Genomic DNA, 14,371 nt, shown 5'->3' on the forward strand with positions numbered 1-14,371 from the left:
CTTTCTCACTGTCTTAGGAATACTCTACTTTAAATTAAAGAAAATGTTCATTTAAAATATGAGAAAATGTCACATATGCATGTTGTGTGTTCTTTCCAAAGGACAAAAGCATGTCTAAATGCTGCTTACTGTTGTGCGACAGTGATGGCTTCAGTTCAATGGTAACAGTAAATCTGATACATTTACTGATGTAGGATTAATTCACATAGTCACGTCTATTTGTTTTATGGCTTCTTATCTGAACTAAAATAATTCTGATCTTTATCAAATTATACATAAACTGTGTTATAGACTAATTAATAAGGAGTCTATAAACAAAAACATGTCTCTCTTAGTCAAGATAAAAATCATGTAAATGAAACATTGAAGGATCACAAAATCATTTGACTAAGTTACTGACTTCACAACCCTGCAAAACATTATTTCTTTCTGAGTCCAGCAGCAACCCCCCCCCAAAAAAAATGAGGCTTTGCGTAGCATCCAGATCTCTCTCTCTCTCTGTCAATCTCTCTCTCTGTAGATATATATATATATATATATATATATATATATATATACACATTGCTAATGCCACACAATGTTGAAGAAAATGAAAGATTTTAAAAATACAAGAAACTTGCTTTTTCTTCCCAGTGTTACTCAAACTTGTACTAAAGTACATATGACAAAGCAAGCTCCAGCATCCTGCGATAACACCATCAGAAAATGATTAGACAAAAGTGGCATGAAAAGATTTACCAAAACAGCACATGTACTGCTCTCCTAGCATGTGATTAGAACTTTTAATACTGCAAATTAGTCATGATATTTGTTCTCTGAACTGATCTTCATATTAGAGAAATGTTAAATCTAAGAGATGGAACAGAACAGAACAAATATAGTGCTAATGAAATATTTGTATTCCTGAGCTCCACTAGCTGCCACAGCAGTGTGACATGTTAAATGCAAACACAATTTATAAACAGCAGACAAACAAAAAATAAATACACGTGCTTAAAAATTATACTTTATAAGCTATATACACCACATCAATTTTAGTAATAGAAATGATTCCACAATTAAAACTGCAACACTGTACAGGAAAACAACAAAGCATTGACTAACAAAATTTCAGTAATGTCTCTCTTGGCAGTTATTTTAAAGGGGCACTTTATATTTAGTCAGATGTTTTATGTTCAAAATTAATTGTTACTGTCAAAATGACACCTTGACCTCATGTGGGAAGATGGTGAAAAAGAGGCTGTGGATGGATCCTTGATTTCTGGAGATCTACAGCAGAAATGAAAGAATCCAACAAAGCTGATTGAGAATATCACCTATAAAGGATAATTATACCAGGTGTATTTATTATCTTGCTATGCATTTTTATGTCTAACAACTACAAATCATATCTGCTAAAATGGAAGAATCTTGTGAGGAACCAATAATGCAACTTTTGATTTAGATCCATTAATCAAATACAGCAGAAGTATGCCACTGTGCATTTCTTCACCGCATTACTCTAATGTACAGCAGTCTAAAATACTTCTAAGGAAAGTAGGTATTTTAGCCTCAGGTCTATACGAAAGGTTCATAACTTCTCACGTACAAGCCAGACCTCATTGATGACTTTCATAGTGGACATCTACTGAAAATGCCAACAGTTGATATGTACTGGTCTCCATAGTGCTTTTCAATTATTTGTACAGAAACCATGCACAAATGTTGACAGTGTTTATATTCATCTGACCAGCTACTGTTTTTTTTATTAAAGTGTACATTTTCTATCTTTAAATCACCATGGCACTACATATCAAACCTTTGAAAGAATCCCTGCTTTATTTCATTTGTTTGAGCTGTAAGAATGCAGTCTCACATTGTCAGTATTAGTGTGATACCAAGTGAAAGTGATATTCTACAGAACTTTATACCAAATGAATAGCTTAACAATATGGAAAAGAAAATCTATGAACAAATTCCTAAGGGTTCACATAAGTAGAGCTGGACTGTCAAACTCTTTGGCCGCTGGCTGTACCAGCTCCAACCATAGCACGTCACTTTATTTTGATATATATATATATATATATATATATATATATATATATATATATATTGTTAGAATTTGCCAAAGAAGGAAAACCTGCAGCATAGATCTTCCAAAACTAATAAGTCAAATGGGTAATGACCGCTCTGAAAAAAAAACAACTAACACTACTTCAATTCTATTAAAATTCAAGTAGACATCTGGATATTCTGAAAAAATAAATTCTGTTAATACAAAACAAAACTTAATTACGTGAAAGTGACAACTGTATGGGATTCCAGTGATCCTGTTAACCATCATGAAGCACCTGGCTTAATTAGTACACTAAACCATTAAACATATCTCTGACTTCAGTGAAAAAATAAATTCAAGGTGTCACTATATGAGTAAATTTCAGTTCTTTGGTTGACTGTTACAAAATAGTGAATCATGGGAATCTGACAATCCTGTTGGGAAGACATTAATTCCACAGTAATTGATGATCCCTAATATGAAGAGCTTAGAAGCATTTAATGCTGATATGGATAGCCACCAAACCATTGTCTGCTAGGATATCCACTGATGATGTTAACCATGCTTGGTCCTCCTGGTTCTGCTTACTGCAATGGGCATTCACAGTTCCTTAATCCTATTTCTTTGTCATTTATTCCCACTGTGCTTCACCTGAACCAGTTCCCTGTGATCCCCTGAGTGTTGTAATTTGTACTGACCCTTCTGAAAAGTTTTCCCATTTTAGTTCCATTGAGGAGCCTAACCACTTTTTCCAGCTGCCAACAAACACTGTCTGGTTAGGTGTCACACAGTAGGCAAATTAGGACTGAGGAATCAAAATGTGTACCACATGAACTACAGCTCCCAGCCTTAACCCTCTGCAGCAAGTGACGGACAATGTTATCAAGAGCCCTAGATCTGATAATTCTGTGGAGGTACCAGCAACCTCAATTTATCTTGCTGTAGATAAGCTAACTCCACTTACACTGCTGTGGACTCCATGATGTTTTTAGTTAAGATAGGGGCCTTCATTTAACATTGTTGGTGTCTCTAAAACTGTAACATTGACCTTACTACTGATCAAACTAGTGCTTATGTTTCATATGGCACTTCATTGGTGTTAAATATGTTTAAGAGACTTACTAGTCATAAAGAGAAACATAATTTGCATGGCCAGTTACAAACCTATTATTAACATATTACATTTCATTACTGATTTTTATCCTGAATAAATAAATAAGCAAATAAAAGAATGCTGCTAATGCATTGCATTACACTGAAATACAATGTACTTAAGGATGGAATGTGAAATGATGTTTCACTACTTTGTATTGCATTAAAAAGAGTGGCTTATGTTCACATTACATATTACTAAATAAGTTAGCATGCTATATGATAGTTTATTTATTTAAATATTTTGCCAGGGTAGTGCACTGATCAATATTAACTAATTTATGACTCAGTCCAAGGCTACGTTTCACTAGCCTGTCTGCAAGAATGCAAAACCTTTTGTGGGGAACAATATAACATATACTAGTTTGAAGAATTTTTTTGGCTAACACTGTTGTTCATTACTTATATTTCTTGTTCATGCCCTGCAGTTGCAGTTTAAATATATTACCAGTAAGATGTATAAGGCAAGTAATTGCTTGCTATCTAACTAATTGCTAACTATGTACACATGCACAGTGCTCGAATGCTGTGCATCAACTAATTAAACATTTGTTTACCTTGAGCTGGCATGACCAAATGGTATTTGCTTGTGAAAGGTTGTCCAACCAGAAAATAAGAAATAAGTGTGCAGATTACATTGTTTATGTGCACTTGTTAACTGTGAGCATAGGTGAGGAAGTTGGTGATGTGAATGGACTTTCATGGGACTGGCTATCTTTTAATAATGTTGAGGCTACAAATCAGATTCAGTATATGTTATGTTTGTTTAACCTTTGTAGCCTCTTTTCATATATAGGTGATATTTATACAGTTAGGGGAAATTTGGCTAGGGCATCAGGGAACTACACCTACCCTTGGTAGCTAGGGAAGAGTTTGTGTGTTACACATCCTGACTTCCTTTTTCATGTCCAGGTGCAGAGGCAGCCAGGAGGAACAGGGAGAAAACATAGTTGATTCAGCTTTTGTTGAAAGTGGAGTGAAAGTTGTTGAAAATGTAGTTGAAATGGTAGAATTGCTAGCAGAAGTTTTTTTTTTCTAATGATGTGGGTGCAGAAAAAACAGTGATATTGGAGAAAAAGAAGATTGAAGAAACAGAGATGGATTCAATGGAAAACTTTCAAAGGAGATTGTTTTAAAGATAACCCTCCAATGTGTGTGTGCATTGGGGGGGGGGGTGCAGAATGATTATTTAGAAGAAATGGTAAACCAAAGTCAGCCAGAAAATAGAGCAGCAATTTCAAGGAGTGGCATCACAGAAAAAATAGAAGAAGGAAAAGGAGAAAAAGAGTCCATGCCAGAAAAAGTTCCAGAGACAAAAACTTATGCTCAAACTGTTGGAGAAGGAACAAAACAGAAATACAAGAAACAAAAATAAGTAAACTGTATGTGTGAGCACTAAAAAAGAAAAAAAGTTTGAACAGGTATGAGGTTTGGGACTCTGTCATAGCAAATATGGGGTTCAAAGCAAAAGAAGTAAGAGCATTTATTTTAATTAATAAAAACACATTTTGTGACTTGATATTTGAGACTGAGCAGGCCTTTAACATTTTTTGGGGTGCATATGAACAAAAGAAAAATATTTATCCATGGCCAAAAAATGTGGTGCAAGCTTTTAACAGGCAAACAAATAAAAAAATAATAATCATTCAGTTTAGAACTTAAGTTGAAGCAAAAGAACTGAAAGAACATTTGTTAACTATATGTAAAGAAGTAATGGGCACTACAAAAATATGAGAAAAGAAGACTATGGACTGTGTCTGGGAATATGGAGTAATACTGAAAATGGAAAATGATAATGCTATGCATGTACCTAGTATTATTAATGCTCATGGTAATAGGGGGGGGGGGTTGTGAAATACAGGGGTCAACCAAAGACTTGTGATAAAAAAATATGTTATTTATGTGGTAAAACAGGGCATAATGCAAAAATTGTGATTTTAAAGTATCAAAAATGTGGCATTACTGGTCATTCATGGCTAGAATGTGAAATGAATGTGCAAGAAAATGAAAATGTTGTTATCCAGGAGAAAGAGATACAAGAATGTGTTATACAAAAAATGTACAAAAAGATGTGAGTGATAAAGAAGTTGTACATGAAGCTGAAGAAAGAAAGGAAAATGAAACTGAGGAGACAAGTTAGGAAGAAGCTGACTGACATACAGTAAGAAATAAAAGTTAATTCAATAGGGAAAAGAGTTAAAGAAAGGAAAAGAAAATTCAAAAACATAATGCTTAGAGAAACTAAGAAAGGAAAGGGATAAACATTTGATTATACTAACTGTTCTTAAAAACTGAAAATAGCTTTAAATTTGAACAGTATAAAAAAATCTTAAGAGGAGAATTTATTTATTTAACATTTGTTAACTGGGAAAGTCCAACTTGGAGTGAAGGCAATTTTCAGCAGAGGCCGGGAGAAACACTCCAGCTGCATGTCATTGTTATGTGGGAGGAAACCGGAGCACCCAGAGGAAACCCACACGAATGCAGGGTGGACATGCAGACTCCACACAGAAGGCACCCCAGCTATGAATTGAACTGGAGAACCTCTTGCTGTGAGGCAATAATGCTACCGCTGCACCACTGTGGCATCAAATCACTTACCACAGAATAGGTATATTACAATGGTGTGCTGCAGTAGATGCACATATTATTCCTTTTAGAATCTGTCAGATTATTAACAGAGGATGAAAGAACACAAACTGAAAAACTTTGGAATGGTGTGGTAGTTCAGAACATAGGGAAAGAAAGGGTTTATATCAGAACATCGAAGTATTAAAACTTCGAATGTTCTGATATCGAACACTATTCAGTGAATGCTAAGAATAGCGAAGCTGCAGAACAGCAAATTCTTTCCTCGCGAAAGAATTCGGTTGGCCATTTCTGTGGCTTCACTGTTCTTAGCGCTGTGGTGGAAAGTTAAGGGTTGGCTTCAGGTAAGTGTGCGATTGTTTGTACATTAGGGTTAGGGATGGGTTAAGTGAGTTAGGGTTAGGGCACGGGTTAGGCATGTGTGCGATAGTGACAGACTTTAGGGTTAGGGGCGGTTTAAGTGAGTTAGGATTACGGCGCGGGTTAGGTGAGTGTGCGATAGTGACGGACGTTAGGGTTTGCTTAAGGTAAGTGGGTAGATAGTAGGGTATGTTTAGTTTAGTGTAGCGTTAGATGTAGGAATTTAAGTGTATGCTTGGGGTTGCTGTTTGTTTGATGTGCGTGTGTTGTGTGTATGTGTTTTGGAGCAGCAAATTTTTTCCATGGGAAAAAATTCACTGTTCTGAATGTTCGATATTTTCATGTTTAGATGTTTTGGGGCCGATGAAATAGCGTTCGTTATTTTCATCTTTCAATTACGTGATATAAACGCAGAAAGAAACATGCTCAGGCATATGTATATTATATCAAGAAAGCATTAAAATATTAGATGTAACCATAGTGGAGCTAGGATGAATTATGGTAATAGACTTGAGATGGAAAAAGATAAGTGCATAGAATTATAGCTTTATATCCATATGTAACAAAAATGAGATAGAAATGATGTTTAAAAAATTCTTGAATATGTTTGTGAAATATGGACATTATAGTGGTGGGTAGTTTTAACTGTAATTTAAGAAAAAGGTAACACCAATTGTGATGTTAAAATGGTTAAAGTAATTATGACAAATGGAAAGTTAAGTGTATGGGAGAATAACCACTGGCCCTACAAAAGGAATGAAATTAGGACAGAAATTTATTATTTTAAAAGCTTGCACCACATTTTCTGGCCATGGATAAATATTTAAAAGTTAAAGAAAAGGGAATTAAATATGCTGCATTTTTGGATCATGTGGCTATGTGGGTTAAAGTGCACGAAAATGAAGAATATATAAGAATAGTAAAAGAAATAAATATAATTAATAAAAATGAATTAAATTTAAAAGAGAAAAAATAACTTATGGAATTATGGAAAAATATGAATATGAGAGAGTTTTATGAGTACTGGACTGTTTAGTGGCTTAATTTTAAAGGAAAATATAAAAAGTGTTTTAAGTATAAGGAAAAAAAGAAAAGAAAAAAGAGAGATATAAGATATTACGTCAAGAAACATTCAGAGACTTATTAGAGAAGAAACATTTATTTTATGAAAACGAAAGATAAATATATAAAATTAATCAATTTAAAATTAATCTGTTATATAAACAAAAATATTGTTTACAAGGAAAGAAAAAAGAGGTAGCCCCATATATGAGTAAAATAACAAAAGAAGGAAAATAAGAGAATTAAAGAATACAGAAAGTAAGCAAATAAGACACCAAGAGGGAATAAATGAAACAATTAAATAATATGTATTAGAATTATTTGTTAAAAGAGAAGAAAACATTGAACAAATTTATAAAGGAGAAAAATTAAACAATGAAAATAATGAGTATTTAGAAAAAAATAACTACAAAAGAATTGAAGGAAATTCTAAAATATATTAGCATCAGTTCTGCAACAGGACCAGATGGAATTGAATATGGCATGTGTAAAGAAATAGAGTGGCAAAATATATTTTTATAGAAGTTACGAATAAATGGTTAGAAACTGGAATTAATGAGAAAGAGATATGTGCAGGAGTTATAACATTTATATTTAAAAAAGGAAATAAAGAGGAGATAAAAAACTGGAGGCATATAACATTGAATAATATGGATTATATTTTTTTTATTAGAATGATAACAAAAATGTTACAAACACATGGACAGAATATATGACCAAAATGTATTTGGAAGACAAGGAAAAGGAAGTTAAAGAGTTATTATGGATAATAAGAGAAATAACTGATATCATAAATAAAAATGTAGACGCAAAGGTTATGATAGGGGATATAAATAAAACCTATGATAATATTCAATATAAATCATTATGTGGAATTTTACAGGCATATAATATAAGCAAAAAAATATTACAAGTAATAAAATCTGTCTATGAAAGGAATTATCTGAAACTAAATGTAAATGGCTGGATTGCGGAAGAAATAAAAATAGAATGTTGAATAAAGCATGGCTGCCCAGCTAGTGGTGTAATTTTCTCATTATTTATGAATGTAATAGTGAAGGAAATTAATAAAATGTCAAGTAGTGGTGGATACAAAATGATGAAGGCAGTATAAATGCCAATAATGCATAATTATGTAGATTATATTGTACTAATTGTTAAAAATAAAGTATGGATGGAAGAAGTAAATGAAAAATTAAGTATAATAAAAAAATCTGTTTAAGTATAAATAAAGACAAAAACAAAGGATTTGGTTTTGAAGGTATGATAGGAGGTATTGAGTTCAATGAAAAAATATAAAGATATATTAGAAATAATGTTTGAAAGAAATGAATACAGACAACTACAATGTGATAATGCACTCAAAGAAGTAAAGGATAAGACTATTTTTTGGAAATCATATAGATTTTCATGTAGAAAAAAGCATACTTGTTGAACATCATAGTAATAGAAAAAAATTGCTTATGTTGCTAACATCTATATGATTCCTATTAAGTATGAAAAGGAACTAATGATGATTATATTTTCTTTTATATGGGGCTCTATACTGAATCCAGTCGAGGGGGATTCCATAAATGAAAGATGAGAAAAGAGGCTTGGGTTTAATAAACCCAATAGTACATGCAGCATCTTTTAATTTTATATAAGGTCTTAAAAAGAATTATGAAGGAAAATAAAAACTTGATAGAAATTATACTATATTATAAATACAAATAATTGTGGGAAGGAATGGAAGTTAAAAAAAGAAGTAAAAGCAATGTGAATGAAGAAATGAAAGAGAACTCAAACAAAATTGTGTTATGGAAAATAAAAAGAATGTTTGTTTGTGTCTTTTGGCTTTTCCCGGTTAGGGGTCGCCACAGCGGAACTCCGGTCCGCTAATGATTGGCAGTTGATTTTTACATACTGGCTTGCCAGGCCTAATGCACAACCTTCAACAAAGGTATGCCCATTCACGCATGTCTCCACGCAGAAGACGCTCTAGCTGAGAATCAAACCGGACAGCGTCTTACTGTGAGGTGACAACACTACCGCAGCACCACCACCGCGGGATATAAAAAGAATATATGTGAAAAATTAGAAAGGAATGATACTTAAGTATTATGAGAGCATTTTACTGCATTAATCCATGGTAAGATTTAGATATAGATAAGGGAAGAAAACATAATGATGAGATACAATAAATATGGTTAGAAAAACATTTTATATAGCCCACCTAATCATGAAGGGATTCACATCTAGATCAGGGGAGGTCATCGTGCCTCTTTACTCATCCCTCATCAGGCCCATAATTGAGTACAATGCCCCTTTTGGGATGTACCTTACCAGACACCTGCAGCAACTGGAAAGACCCCAAAAGTACCTCACCAAGAGGATCAAAGGGCTCAAACAGATGCCATATGCTGCCTGGTTAAAGAAACTCCAGCTCTACTCAGTGGCATACCACCTGCTCAGAGGCGATCTGTGCCTGACGTATAAAGCCATGTCCAACCCGGAATTAATGGACATGCTGCACCTCAGAAAATCCAAATCCCATCGAGCTACGTGCTTGAGAGACTTGAACCTCAGCACTGAAATAAATAGGACATGCTGGAGGGACAGATTCATAACCCAGAGGCTCCCTTCACTCTGGAATAAAATCCCAGTCCAGGTTAGGCAGAGTCCCTCATTGACTCTCTTCAAGAGGAATCTTGATGAGTGAATGGGAGATCGTAGTTTTACCCTGGGTATCACTTCTGTGTCACTGTTAGACAGAGGCACAGTATACTAACCTCGAAAAAGGGCATAGCAAAATTAATTTAAAATGGGTGGTGAAAGCCAAACACACTCTGGCTAGGCTTATAAATGCCCTAGGGCAGATAGCCTAGTATGAACCTATGAACCTATGAATTAATGTAATGATTTTTTATGGAGATTGTCTATTAGAAAACTGTTGGTTAAGGCAAATGTGCCACAAAAGAAAAAGCAAGACAGAATATGTAATAAATGTGGAGAGTTTGAAACTACTGAGCATGTGTTTTTGAAATGTGAAAGAGTTAATAACTTGTGGAAAGGAATACATAAACATAAAAGGGTGAAAGGTTTGTTAAAATTTGAGCAAATAAATATTGACATAATATAACTTGGTTACTATGGTGTAAGAAAACCAGAGGAAGTGAAGAAAAATGGACAGAGTAATATTTTGTTCCATGGACTATATAAAACGAGAGACTAAGTTAAATCAAATATAATGGAAAATGGAGTTTGACAAAGAAAGAGGGAAAATAATGTTTTAGTTGTGGATAAAAGAGTGGGAGAAATGCTTAAATAGAAGTTTATAATGTATGGAAATTTGTAAATAGATGTAAATAATGTACATATGTAAGTATGTAAATAATATGTAATGTATATATCAATAAAAAACACTACTCTTTTTGATAGATGCTGTGGGATATTTTGCATCCATCCACCTGAGTTATTAACAACTCAGGGAGATGTACACTTAGCTTAACATCTCATCTGAAAGATGACATGTTCAGGGGTTCAGCAAGTCCTTATGTGGCAAAACATCTACCTGATGAGGAAATAGAGCTCATAGTCTTCTGTACCAAAGATGAGCACTTGTGGTGTCACTGACACTGATGTGTGCCAGGGTTTAAATCCACCTTAAGTAAATGGACAAATAGCACCTAAGAAACAACGTCCACTGTATCAAAATGCTTTTAACAAAACACCAGTTACAATAACCATAATTTAATTAAGGTGACATAAAACAAAATTAAATTAGACATACCACATACAATTATGAAAACCAGGAAAAGATGTAAAAGCTGGCCCTGTCCAATGACCTTTGTTCATTCATAGCTTCTTTTATCCTATGTTTTTATCATACATTGATCCATAAGGATGAAGGCCTGAGAGATGATAACTAAACCTCCTATATCCAGGGTGCCCTCTATGCCAAGTTTATTTTAGGGAAGACAAGGAAGGGGTCAATAAAATTAGCAAGAAAGCGAGTATATGGATGGAATGGAGTGGCACAGGGTGGGGTGTAGGAATGAATGGACACTTGCCAAACGCAGACAGTGGAATGGTTTTATCAGGTTAAGTCATTACTTTAATTCATAGGTTCATAGGTTCATACTAAGTTAACAAACGTCAGGATCTTTACAAGCCTAGCTATAAAAACCCAACCCAGTTTTGCTCCAGAGCTCCTTTGACACCTATAAGGTGGGGTACATTAGTAAGAAGGTAACTAGGTGTTATGTGCATGGGAGTATGTCAGCTGGGGATTCATTTACTTACTGCTGACTTCTGTCCATCAGAGGCATGGAGGCCAAGCCAAGGATGAATCCAAGATTTCCTATCCAGTGATCAAGGTTCTTTTGAACAGGGTCAGAGATGAACTCTGCTTCATGTAGATGGGGAGCTTATTTCATAGTACAGGGATCCTTTGAGACACAATATTGGTCCCTCCAGCAGGTTCCACTTATGTTGCAGACAAAGTTCAGGTCCTTGGATGTAGTGTTTCTGGTGTTGTTTGTATTGTGGATGTGCAAGAGATCCATCAGAGTTGGATCTGAAGAGGCTCACAGGACCTTAAGGCAATCTGTGTAGGACAGGGTAATTATACCCTGGATTATTCTGGAGAGGAACCCATTCCAACTGTTACAAGTACCTGGCTAGGTACATGCCAAAGGGGGTATTGTACTCAATGATGGTTCTGTTAAGAGATGAGTAGAGTGGTACTATTACGTCCTTGGACCTGGATGCCATAACCTTGCTTATGAGCTTGGTGACATAAAATGATTTTCTTATTGTCTTGACTGTGTTGGTGAAATACCAGATTACTGTCTACATATGTTCCTAGATCCCTAACTATTAAGTCAACACTTAGGGCTGTTTTACCAATGAAATAATTAGCTTGGATGGATGCTTCCCCAATGGGCACTATAATGTAGTTTTTGCATTGAGTTTTAATCTGTGGCTTTTGCACTGGTCACTTGTTTGTGTTACACCCTCTTGTAGAATGTTGGTGCCATGGGGGAATCTATTATAGCTCCAAATTTACAGTCATCTGTGAACATGGTGAGCCAGAGGCCTTGGATATTAGTGACTTCCAAGAATTAGATGCCAAACTGGAGCTGGCCCAACACAGAAGCCTGGGGTACTCCACTGGTGACTAGTCAATTGGTGGAGGTGGTTTCACTGATCCTGATTTCTTGGGTCCTATCTCTGAGCCAGATGGCAATCCAGTGAGCTATACAGGGATTTATGCCTAGTTCTGAGAATTTGGTGACAATACCTGAGTGGGGTATTGTATCAAACTCCTTGTACAGGTCATGGTAGCCAGTGTGCACCATTTTCTGCTTATCCATAACCATGGTGACCCTCTCAAAAAAGTCTACCAGATTAAGTAGGCAAGGCCTTTCCTTAGTCAAGCCAAACTGGGAGGGTCCAGTGTTTGCAGGTTGCCAATGTCCTTGTTGATTATTTCCATGATAATACATTCCAAGGCTTTGCATATTAGATGTGTCATACTGATGGGTCTGTAGCTCCCAGGGTAAGTTGATGGTCCACTCTTATGAAAAGGGATGACCATTGCAGCACTCAATTAACCTGGCATGTAGCTTCTTTTGAGGCTGTAATTGAACAGTGCCCCAGTGGTCCTGCTAGGTCATGTTTTTGACTATTTAGGAAGCAACCAGGTACATTGTCAGGGCCCACTGAAAAGAGTGTTTTTGGTCTTAAAGAGCACCTCCATGACCTGTTCTCTGTTGATTACTGGGGAATATGGCAGAAGGGATTTCACAAGGGGAAATGCAGGGTGAAGTTAGAACTGAACTTATCAGCCAGTAGATTTGTTATGTCACCTTGGTCAATGAAGGTTGTACCATTTACCACCAGTTCTGCACACTATTGAGTATTACCTTTAAGATTCTTGACGTAGCTGAAGAAGGCCTTGTGATTGTCCTTAGCCTGGGAGGCTATAATTGGCCTTGCTGTACTTAATTAGACCTCTTAGTTTCTTATTTAGTTGACTCAGACAGCTTTTGTCTCCACGAGAACTGATCTTTCTGATTTTGCTCATAACTTTTTTCTTTTGTTATACAGTCTGTTAAGGTAAGGATTTCACCAGTGTGTTTTTTTTTTTTTTTTTGGTGTTAGATATTGACTTTCTTCTGGTAAGTACAGTAATGCAGTAATTTACATGTTTGCAAAGGGTTTCTCTAAATAAATTCTGCATAGGTAGCTGTGTTCTCAGGGTTTGAGGGAGCCATGAATTTTGACAAATTGTCTCTTGGTGGTATATAATTTACTTTAGTATAGGTCCTAACTGTCCATCCAAGCTAATTACTTCATCAAGGGAGACAGCTTTGTGGCTGACTTCACCAGTGAGAACACAACATGGGGGGGTTGCAATGCTCTCCCATGTTGGTGAGTACTAGGTCCAATATGTTCGATCCTGTCACTGGAGAGTGCACTATCTGGTCCAGGGTGTTTATAGTGAGGACGTCTAGGAAATGCTGTGCCTGTGGTAATTAAGGTCTCCCATGAATAAGGTATTTGGTTGGATGATTAGTGCCTCCAGTAGGTCTAGATAAGAGTTGTAAGCTTCATAGATCATACAGGGTTAACAGTATCTCGCCAGTGCATGGTAGGGAACCTTGCCTATGAAGGCTTGGACATGGATGAACTCCAGGGCATCATCCTGTTTAACAAACCTAGAATTGTATTTGCTGGTAACAAAGATTGAGACACCTCCAGCTTTAGCCCCTGTCTGTGCTGCTGTTGATCTAAATGTGTGGAAAGCAGTGTAGCCTTCCACTACTGGAGTAGTTTCTGTGACTTTAAACCAAGCTGCAGTAACAACACAGATGTCTACATTGTTCAGGGTAAGAAGAGCTTGTTGTTTGTTGAGTTTCTTGTTTAGGCTCTAGCATTAAGCAGTAATGCCTTAAGATTGCTTTGAGTTTTTTTTTATTTCTATGTTGGTAGTTTTGACATTTTAATATTGCCTAAAAATGGCTGTAAGGGGATGCATAGAGGTTTAGCTGATATATGAAAGTCCAAGGAGCATCCTTGGCAAAACAAAGTGGTCTGCTAATCATGTCCTCCCATGCTGATAGATATCAGATTCCCCTGCAGTGCCACCCGAAACTAAGTCAGTTATTAAAATCAATACTTTTCTGT

General features: G+C 35.6%; 1 protein-coding gene across 1 annotated transcript in view; it reads right to left on the reverse strand.

Annotated features, from left to right (window-relative positions):
* The window catches only part of PDGFC (platelet derived growth factor C), a 2,060,917-nt gene that overhangs the window by 47,059 nt on the left and 1,999,487 nt on the right, over positions 1-14,371 (reverse strand). The gene's annotated exons all lie outside the window — the stretch shown is intronic.

Source organism: Protopterus annectens, chromosome 8.part0, assembly GCF_019279795.1.
Source record: "Protopterus annectens isolate FY-2018-M chromosome 8.part0, PAN1.0, whole genome shotgun sequence".
In the NCBI taxonomy this organism is placed as follows: Eukaryota; Metazoa; Chordata; order Ceratodontiformes; family Protopteridae; genus Protopterus; species Protopterus annectens.